Genomic DNA, 11368 nt, shown 5'->3' on the forward strand with positions numbered 1-11368 from the left:
TCCCCTAGTAGTGGGAACCTTAGGGTTTACTCTCTTAATGACTTTCAAATACACGGTACATCAGTGTTAACTTCAGTCATCTTCCTGTACATTACATCCCCAGGACTCTTTTTTCTTGTAACTAGAACTTTGTACCTTTTGACCCCCTTCATCCAATTCTCCCTCTTTCACTTTCTTGGTTAAATTTATTCCTAAGTTTTTTTTTTTTAATTTTTGAAGCTCATATGAATGGGACAGTTTTCATTTCTTTTTCAGTTGTTTTATTTTTAATGTATAGAAATGCAACTGATTTAATTTGTTTTCTGTATCCAATTTCTTGAGGGTTTTTAATCATGAAAGTATGTTGTATTTTGTTAAATCCTTTTTCTGCATCCCATGTAGATGATCATAAAATGCTTACCTTTCATTCTATTAATGTGGTGTTTCACATTTATTGATTTGCAGATGTTGAACCATTCTTGTATCCCAGGGATAAATTTCATATGGCCATGGTGTATAACCCTTTTAATGTATTGGATTCAGTTTGCTAACATTTTGTTGAGAATTTTTACATCTACATTCATTGGGCCTAAAGTTTTCTTCTCTTGTTGTGTCTTTATCTGATTTTGGTATCAGGATAATGCTGGCCTTATAAAACAAATTTGGAAGTTTTCCCTCTTCTGCAATTTTTGGGAAGAGTTTGAGAAAGGTTGGTGTTCATTCTTTTTTAAATGTTTGATAGAGTTTATCAGTGAAGCCAACTGGTCTTCGGATTTTCTGGGTTGGAAGGTTTTGGATTACCAATTCAATCTCTAATTTGTTGTTTATGGTAGTGTCTTATGATACTATGTATTTCTGTAGTATCAGATGTAATGTCTCTTCTATTTCTAATTTTACTTATTAAGTCTTGTCTCTTTCTTTTGTAGTCTACCAAATGTTTGTCTATTTTGTTTGTCATTTCAAAAAACCTATTTTTAGCTCCATTGATGTTTTCTAGTCTCTATTTCATTCATTTCTACTCTGACCTTTGTTATTTTCTTTCTTATGCTAACTTTGGGCTTTGTTATTTTTCTAGTTCTTTGAGGTAAAGTTAAGATGTTTAAGATCTAGATTCTATTTTCTTACTATAATGCATTTATAAGTAATAAATGCATTTATTCCTGTAAATATCCCCCCAGATGCTTTTATGGGATCCTATAGGTTTTACTGTATTGTGTTTCCATTTTCATTTGTTTTGTGATTTTTAAATTTTCCCTTTTGATTTCTTCTTCAATCCATTGATTATTCAGGAGTGTGTTGTTTACTTTCCACATATTTGTAGATTTTCCAGATTTCATACTGTTGATTTCTAGTTTCTTACCATTGTTGTCAGAAAGGAAACTTGATATGATTTCAATCTTCTTAAATGTGCTAAGACTTGTTCTGGGCCCTATCATGTGACTTATCCTGGAGAATTTTCTGTGTGCACTTGAGAAGAGTGTGTATTTGCCGCTGTTGGATGGAATTTTCTATAAATGTCTGTTATACCCATTTGGTTTAATGTATGGTTCAAGCCCAAAATTTCCTTGTTGTCTTTCTGTCTGAATCCAATGCTGAAAGTGAGGTGTTAGAGTCCACTACTATTATTGTATTTGTTGTCTATTTTTCCCATCAGATCTGTTAATAATTTGCTTAACATATTTAAATGTTTTTTAATTTTTAACTTATTTTTTATTAGTTTCAGAGGTAGAATTTAGTGATTCATCAGTTGCATACAATACCCAGTGCTCATTACATCATGTGTCCTCCTTAATAACCATCACCCAATTATACCTTCCTCCCCACCACCTCCCCTCCAGCAACTCTCAGTTAGTTTTTTGTTTCCTAGAGTTAAGCATCTCTTCTGGTTTGCTTCCCTCTCAATTTTCATCTTATTTTATTTTTCATTCCTTTCCCCTATGTTCATCTGTTTTGTTTCTCAAATTCCACATATGAGTGAGATCATATAGTGTTTGTCTTTCTCTGACTGACTTATTTCACTTAGTATAATACCTTCTAGTTCCATCCATGTTGATGCAAATGGCAATATTTCATTCTTTGTTGATGGCTGAGTAATATTCCAGTACATATATTAAATATATATATAATGTATATATATATGATATGTATATACCACATCTTCTTTATTAATTCATTTGTTGATGGGTATCTGGGCTCTTTCCATAGTTTGGCTATTGGAGACATTGCTGCTATAAACATTGGGGTTCATGTGCCCTAAGAATCACTATGTTTGTATCCTTTGGATAAATGCCTAGTAGTGCAATTGCTGGATCATAGGGAAGCTCTATTTTTAACTTTCTGAGGAAACTCCACATTATTTCCCAGAGTGGCTGTACCAGTGGTTTACATTCCCACCAACAGTGTAAGAGGGTTCCCTTTTCTCCACATCCTCACCAACATCTGGGATTCTACTGGCTGGTATTTTGGTGAGAATTTTTGCATCTGTGTTCATCAGGGATATTGGTCTGTAATTCTCATTTTTGATGAATTGACCCCTTTATTTTTACATAATGACCTTCTTTGTTTCTTGTTACCATTTTTGTAAAGTCTATTTTATCTAATATAAATATAGCCACCTCTGTTCTCTTTTTGTCTCCACTTGCATGGAATATCTTTTTCTATCTCTTCACTTTGAGCCTGTTTGTTTCATTTAAAATTTAAATGAGGCTCTTGTAGGCAGTGGATAATTGAGTCTTGTTTTTATTTCTTATCCATTAACTACTGTGTACCTTTTGATTGGTGAATCAATCCATTTACGTTTAGAGTTATTCTTGATATATAAAGACTTACTAATGCCATCTTCTTAATTGTCTTCTGTTTTGTACTTCTACTATTTCTCTCTGTTTCTGCCTACAGTTGTAAGTTGGTAATTTTCTGTGGTGGTATGCTCTGCTTCCCCTTCCTTTATCTTTTGTACAGCTACTCTAGGTTTTTGCTTTGTGGTGGTAACCATAGGGCTTATGTATAACATCTCAGATGATATTATCTATTTTAAGTTGATAGAAACTTAACTTCAATCATCTATAAAAGTCACTTATACCCCCCTTATATATATGATACATGTATATATATTATATATAACATATATTATATATATGTTTTAAGATTTTATTTATTCATGAGAGACAGAGAGAGGCAGCGACATAAGCAGAGGGTGAAGCAGGCTCCTCACAGGGAGCCTGGTGTGGGACTTGATCCTGGAACCCTGGGATCATTCCCTGAGCCAAAGACAGATGCTCAATCACTGAGCCACCTAGGCATCCTCTCTTTTATATTTTTGATGTTATTATTTACCTTTGTATATTGTATATCTGTTAGCAAATTATTATTTTTTAGTCTTTTGTCTTTTAACCTTTGTCTTTTAACCTTTATATTATAATTAAATGGGTAACACACCTTCCTAATACAGAATTAGCGTTTTCTAAGTCTGACTATATATTTATCATGACCCATGTGTTGTATACTTTCATGTCACTGATTACTGCTTTCTTTTAAGCATTTCCTGCAAGGCAAGTCTAGTGATGATAAACTCCCTCAGCTTTTGTTTGTTTAGGAAAGTCTTTATTTTTCCTTCAGATCTGAAGGATCTTTGCTGGATAGAGTATTCTTGGCTGGCAGTTTTTTTCCCAACACTTTTGAATGTCCTTCCACTCTCTCTGGTCTGCAGGGTTTCTGCTGAGAAATTTGCTGATAGCATAATGAGGGTTACTTTGTAGATTAACAATCTATTTTTCCCCTTCTGTCTACTTTTCAGATTCTGTCCTTATCTTCAATTTTTGAAGATTTCATTATAATGTGTCCGGAAGAATGTCTTTTTGCATTAAGATAACAGGGCTATCAGTTAGCTCTGAACTTTGATGTTCAAGTCTTCTGCCAGTTTGGGAAGTTCTTAGGTATTATTTATTTAAATAAACTTTCTGTCCCCTTCTCCCTGTCTGCTCCTTCTGGAACTTATATTATTCTTTTTTTTAAATAAGCTTACTCATTTTGTACAGCTTTATTGAGATATCCTTTGCAAACCACACAATCGACCCAAAGTGTACAATTCAATGACTTTTGATATATTTGTATGGTCATGCGTTCATCATCACAATACATTTTATGGTATTTTCATTATCCTAACAAGAAACTCCACACTATATCACCTAGCCTCAATGCATCTCTGTCTCACAGCCCCAGACAATCAATAATCTACTCTCTGTTATAGATTTGCCTATTGTGGACAATTATTACAAATGGAATTTAATCTAGTTTATTAATATGGTGAAAAGCATAGATTTTTTTTTGAGTGTTGACCAAATTGTGCATTCCTGCGATAAATACCATTTGATCACAATATACTACTCTTTTCATTTATGGTTAGATTTGTTTCACTAAATTAAACAATATTGCACCTGTGTTCATTAAGGACATCAGTCTGTAGTTCTCTTTTCTCCTAAAGTCTTTGTCTGGTTTTGGTATCCATGTTGTGCTAACCTCATATGTTGGGAGGAAATAATCTTGCTTTTAAATGATCTGGAAGTGTCTGTTTAAAATTGGTATTCTTTCTTCAGTATTTGAAAGAGTTCACCAGTGAAGCCATCTGAGCTGATATTTTGTGAGAAGGTTTTGAATTTTAATTTCAATTTTGTAAATAGATATAAGACTATGCAATTTATTGATTTCTTCTTGAATGAGCTCTAGTAGTTTGTCTTTCAAGAAATTTGTTATAAAAAAGAAATTTGTTTTAATTTTGTCTAAATTATCAAATTGATGGGCATCAATTTTTATTCATAATATCTCTTTCTTATTCATTTAGCGACTATAGGGTCTGTTTATTGTCCTCACTTTCATATCTGATATTGATAATTTGTATATTCTCTCTTTTTGCCCTCCTCAATCTCCTAGTTTTTCAAAGAAACAGCTTTTGATTTTTTTGAAATTCTTTCTTATTTTTTCACATTTTATTTCATTGATTTATGCTTTTATCTTTACTTCCTTCTTCCTACTAACTTTGGCTTTATTGGCTCTTGTTTCTCTAGTTTCTTAAGATGGAAACTTGAATCATTATTTTATAACTTTTTTTTTCTATTGTAACTGTTTAATGCTATAAATTTCCCTCTAACAATTATTTCAGCTGTATCTCACAATTTTTTACATGTGTTTTTAGGTTTGTTAAGTTCAAAATATTTTGTAAATTTGTTAAAATTTTTTGAACCATGAGTTTCATTTCATAAGAAGTGTGTTGTTCAATTTCTGAGTATTTGAGGGGATTTTCCAGGTATCTTTTCATTATTAATTGCTAGTTTAATTCCATTGTGGTTCAAATAAAATATTTTATATGATTTCAACCCCCTTACATTTATTGAGGTGAAAAATATGGTATATGTAGGCATATGTTCTGTGTGCACTTGAAAAGAATTATTATTCTGCTTCTATTGGGTGCAGTGTTCTACACATGTAAATTTGGGCAACCTGATAGTGCTGAGTATTCTGTATCTTTATAGAGCTCCTGTCTGCTTGTTCTATTGGTTGCTGAGAACATTTTTGAAATTTCCAATTACAATAGTAGTTTTGACCTTTTTACTGGCTATGGGATTTGGAGATATTTTTCACTTCATCAGTTTTTTGGTCCATGTACTTTGGAATTCAGTTATTAGGTGCATATACTCTTAAGATGGATAAGTTCTCTTCATGAATTGTCCCTTTATCAGTAAGAATGATAAAATTTATCTCTGATAAAATTATTTGCTCTGAAACCTACTTTGTCTTACATTAATATAGACACTTCAGCTTTCTTTTCAATCACATTTTCAGAATATATCTTTTTTTCCATTCTTTTCCTTTTAATCTAGCTATGTCTATATTTAAAATAGTGTTTTACTAGATGGCATATAACTGAATCTTACTCTTTCAATCCAATCTGATGACCTCTGCCTGCTAATATTGGAGTGTTTTTGGCCATTCCAGTAATAAAATTGAATTTATTTATTTTTCTTTTTTTAAAAAAATTTTTATTTATTTATGATAGTCACACAGAGAGAGAGAGAGAGGCAGAGACACAGGCAGAGGGAGAAGCAGGCTCCATGCACCGGGAGCCCGATGTGGGATTCGATCCCGGGTCTCCAGGATCGCGCCCTGGGCCAAAGGCAGGCGCCAAACCGCTGCGCCACCCAGGGTTCCCTAAAATTGAATTTAAATATACAATCTTGCTGTTTTGTTTTGCTTCATCCACTCATTGTTTCTTCTTTCTCATTTTCTTCCTGATTTCTTTGGATTAATTTAATATTTTTTTATGTTTCCATTTTATTTCCTTTTTGTTTGCTTAAGAGGCATATTTCTTTGTTTTAAGATTTTGTAATGGCTAAAGAGTTTACACTACACATCTTTAATTACTTACAATTAAATTATCATGATATTAAACATAAATGTTGTACCACTTTACATATTTTTAAGCATTTTATTATAGTATGCTTCCATTTTACTTTTTCAGACATTGTGTTATACTGTTTTCATATATTTTATTTCTACATGTTATAAATTCCATAATATCCTTTGATTTTCCTTAAAACAACGGGTTATCTTTTAAAGTGTTTTTTAATATGAGAAAAATAGTCTTTTATGTTACATATTTACTATTTCCAGCACTCTTTACACTTTGTCTAGAGTTGAATTTCCTTCAAGTCTCATTTTCCTTCTGCCTGAAGAACTTTCTTTACCATTTCTTATAATCTAAGAGTACCAACAATAAACTTTTTCAGTGTTTGTTTCAATGCCTTTCTTTTGTTTTTGTTTTAGAAAGATATTCCCTGAGGAGGGAGGGGCAAGATGGCAGAAGAGTAGGGGTCCTCAAGTCACCTGGTCCCACAAACTTACCTAGATAACTTTCAAAACATCCTGAACACCTATGAATTTGACCTGAGATTTAAAGAGAGAACAGCTGGAATGCTAACAAGGAAGGAAGGTGAAAAAAAAAAAAAAAAAGAATAAAGTCGGGGAGGGCCCCGTGAGAAGCCAGGCTGAAGTGGAGCAGCAAGAGCCTCTGGGACAGGAGAGCCAAGCCCTGGAGAAGTGGAAACTTTAAAAATCCACACCGGATTTTTCCTGGATGGAAAAGTGCTTAGCAGAGAAATCAGGCAGAGTCGCAGGACGGGCAGTGAAGCCTCAAGATTCCCAGAGTCACTATTAGAGGAGGGGCACCCAGGGGAAAGCTCACTACAAACAACGGGCCGAGATCTCGATAAAGTGCCGGAGCGTCACAGCCCTCTGGGGCTCTGGGAGAAGCCAGTTGGCTAGGCTGGCCCCTCTGGACCCAGGTGGCTGAGCCCCATTGTCTTCTGGAGAGGTGGCCCCCAGGTGGGACCAGGGACACAGGGACACAGATCCCAGGGCGCCGAGCAGACACAGCCAGTGATCCTGTGTTCCCCCTGGGAAAGGCAGAAGTGGGGAGGGCCCAGGACAGCAAGGACTCTCCTGCTGCTGGGTGCCCCCAAGCTGTGCAGATCAGCGCACATGCACCTCCCCGGAAGCATCTAGGCCAGTGCAGAATGGGAGCTGCAGGTAGTTAGTTACTCACAGGGAGCACTCTCCAGACCTGGAAGTCTGGCAGCCACCAGTGTTCCTCCATGTTTCACCGTGTGCCTGGGAGAGGTGGGGTGTTCAGGGAACAAAGGCCTCACAAGGTGAACAGCTCCCACTGAGCCTGGCACCCGGCAGGGGCAGGGCAGCTCCCCAGGCACACACACCTGAGAATCAGCACAGCAGCCCCTCCCCCAAAAGACCAGCTGGAAGAACCAGCTGGAAAAACCAGTTCTTGACCCAGCAGTGCTGGAAAGCTCCAGGACTGAGAGAAAATAGGCCCCCCCTAGAGAAGCCTTTCCTTTCCTTTTTCTTTTCCTTTTTCCATTACGACTCGTTTTTATAGCAGATAAAAATTTCCAATATTTTTTCTCTTTTCCCACCTTAACTACAATATTTTACCAGCTCTTCATTTTTATGTTTTTTCCTTCTTGACTTTCATATTTCTACAACTACATGTCTTTTTTTTTTTTTTTTACAACTACATGTCTTAAATATATTGTACACTTTTGGATTCCATTCAATGTATTCAATTAAATTTCGGGACATACATGAGATAGGGGATTTTGTTTTTTTGTTTTTTTCTGCCTTGTTTGATTTTACAATGGTGGAAGTTAGTACCTTCTAAAACACGACCAACATACACCCAGAACCAAGTGGAATACTGAGCTGGTTCATTCTGAGATTATATTCTCTCTTCCTTCCCATTCTGCCTCCCTCATTTACCTTGTTTATGTTTTGGTGGTCAAGGTTGGGGTTTCTATAAGTATTGCTGGATTATGTAAATTTGGGATTGAGCATCAACTAACATACAGAACAAAATACACTCAGAACCAAGAGGATCACCCTCTAGGACCCCTCAGGTAGATTACATTCTCTCTCCACTATCACTGTCCTCACCACCACCATCCCCCTACCCTCCTTTTTTCTTTTCTCTTTTTCCTTTTTTCTTCTATTATTTTTCTTTTCTATTCTTCTTTGTGGTTTTTGGCTTTTTATTTTCACTACTTTATTTTAAAATTTGTTTTCATTTTAGTGGCCCTTTTATTTTGTTCTGTTCTTCTTTTTCTTTTATTTTGTGGTCTCTGACCACTTCAGAATCATCTAGGGTGTATTTTACTTAGGTCATGATTTCATTGTTGTTATCTTTGACTCAGCCCACTCATACAGCCACTCCGCACTGGAAAAAATAACTAGAAGGAAGAATTCACCACAAAAGAAAGAACCAGAAACAGTACTCTCTGCCACAGTTACGGAATTTGGATTTCAATGTCAGAAAGTCAATTCAGAAGTACAATTATAAAGCTACTGGTGGCTCTGGAAAAAAAGCATAAAGGACTCTAGAGACTTCATTATTGCAGAATTGAGATCTAATCAGGCTGAAATTAAAAATAGATTAAATGAGATGCAATTCAAACTGAATGTCCTGATAGGGTTAATGAGGTGAAAGAGAGAGTGAGAGACCTAGAAGACAAGCTGATGGCAAGGAAGGAAGCTGAGGAAAAAAGAAAAAAACAATTAAAATCCCATGAGGAAAGGCTTAGGAAATAAATGAGAGCTTGAGAAGATTTTACATATATTTCAGATTCCCAAAGCAGCTGAGAGAGGGAGAGAGGACCACAAAGTATATTTGAACAAGTCATAGATGAGAACTTCCCTAATCTGGGGAAGGAAACAGGCATTCAGATCCAAGGGTTAGAGAGGACAACCCTCACCCAAAATCAAAAAAAAAAAAAAAATTCACTGCCTTGACATTGAATAGTGAAACTTGCAAATTTCAAAGATAAAGAAAAATTCTAAAAGCAGCATGAAACAAGACACTATTATATGGGGAGAAATATCAGATTAACAGCAGACCTCTCCACAGAGACCTGGCAGGTCAGAAAGGGCTGGCAGGATATATTCAGGGTACTAAATGAGAAAAATATGCAGCCAAGAATACTTAATCCAGCAAGGCTGTCATTCAGAATAGATGGAAAGAGAAAGAGTTTCCAGGATAGGTAGAAACTGAAAGAATATGTGACCACCAAACTGGCTCTGCAAGGAATATTAAGGGGGACCATGTAAAAGAAAGAGGAAGCCCAAAGAAACAATCCACAAAAACAGGGACTGTATACGTATTACCATGACACTAAATTCATATTTCTCAATAGTTACCCTGAACGTGAATGGGCTAAATGATCCCATCAAAAGAGCAGGGTATTGACCTGGATAAAAAAGCAAGACCCATCTATATGCTATCTACTCATTTTAGACCTAAGGACACCTCCAGCCTGAAAACGAAGGGGTGGAGAACTATTTACCACTCAAATGGTCTTCAAAAAAAAGCTGGGGTAGCAATCCTCATATCAGATAAATTAAAGTTTATACCAAAGACTGTAGTAAGAGATGAAGAGGAACACTAAAGTGTTCCTTAAAGGGTCTATCCAACAAGAGGACCTAACAATCATGAATATTTATGCCCCTAATGTGGGCATTACTTGCCCCTATGCCAAGTATATCAATCAATTAATAACCAAAGTAAAGACATACTCAAATAATACACTAATACTGGGAGACTTCAACACAGCTCTTTCTGCAAATAACAGATATTCTAAGCACAACATCACCAAAGAAGCAAGGGCCTTGAATGATACACTGGACCAAATAGATTTCACAGATATATACAGAACTTTGCATTTGAATGCAAATAACTACACATTCTTCTCAAGTGCACATGGAATTTCCTCCAGAATAGACCACATACTGGGTCAAAAATCAGGTCTCAACTGATACCAAAAGATTGGGATTGTCACCTGCATATTTTCAGACCATAATACTGTGAAACTAGAACTCAATCACAAGAAGAAATTTGGAAAAAACAGAAACACATGGAGGTTACAGTGCATCATGCTAAAAGATGAATGGGGCAACCAGGAAATTAGAGAAGAATTAAAAAGATTCATGGAAACTACTGAAAATGAAGATACAACCATTCAAAATCTTTGGGTACAGTGAAAGCAGTCCTAAGAGGGAAATACATGGCAATACAAGCCTCCCTCAAAAAAGTGGGAAAAAAAAATCAAATACACAACCTAACCTCACACCTAAAGGAATTGGAGAAAGAACAGCAAGTAAAGCCTACATCAGGCAGAAGAAGAGAGATAATAAAGATCTGAGCAGAACTCGATGAAATAGAGACCAGAAGAACTGTATAAAACAATCAACAAAACCAGGAGCTGGTTCTTTGAAAGAATTAATAACATACATAAACCATTACCCAGCCTTATTAAAAAGAAAAGAGAAAAGACTAAAATTGATAAAATCATGAAAGAGGAGAGATCACAACCAATACCAAGGAAATACAAATGATTTTAAAAACATATTATGAGCAGCTTTATGCCAACAAATTAGGCAATCTAGAAGAAATGGATGCATTTCTGGAAAACTACATTACCAAACTGGAACAGGAAGAAATAGGAAACCTTAACAGGTCAATAACCAGGGAAGAAATTGAAACAGTCATTTAAAACCTCCCAGGACACAAGAGTCCAGGGCCAGATGGCTTCCCAGGGAAATTCTATCAAACGTTTAAAGAAATAATACCTATTCTACTAAAGCTGTTCCGAAGGCTAGAAAGGGATGGAATTCTTCCAAACTCATTTTATGAGGCCAGCATCACCTTAATTCCAAAACCAGACAAAGACCCCATCAAAAAGAATTATAGACCAATATCCCTGATGAACACAGATGCAAAAATTCGCAACAAGATACTAGGATCCAACAGTACATTAAGAAGATTCTTCATCATTAC

The sequence above is a fragment of the Vulpes lagopus genome, chromosome 5 (assembly GCF_018345385.1).
Source record: "Vulpes lagopus strain Blue_001 chromosome 5, ASM1834538v1, whole genome shotgun sequence".
Classification (NCBI taxonomy): Eukaryota; Metazoa; Chordata; class Mammalia; order Carnivora; family Canidae; genus Vulpes; species Vulpes lagopus.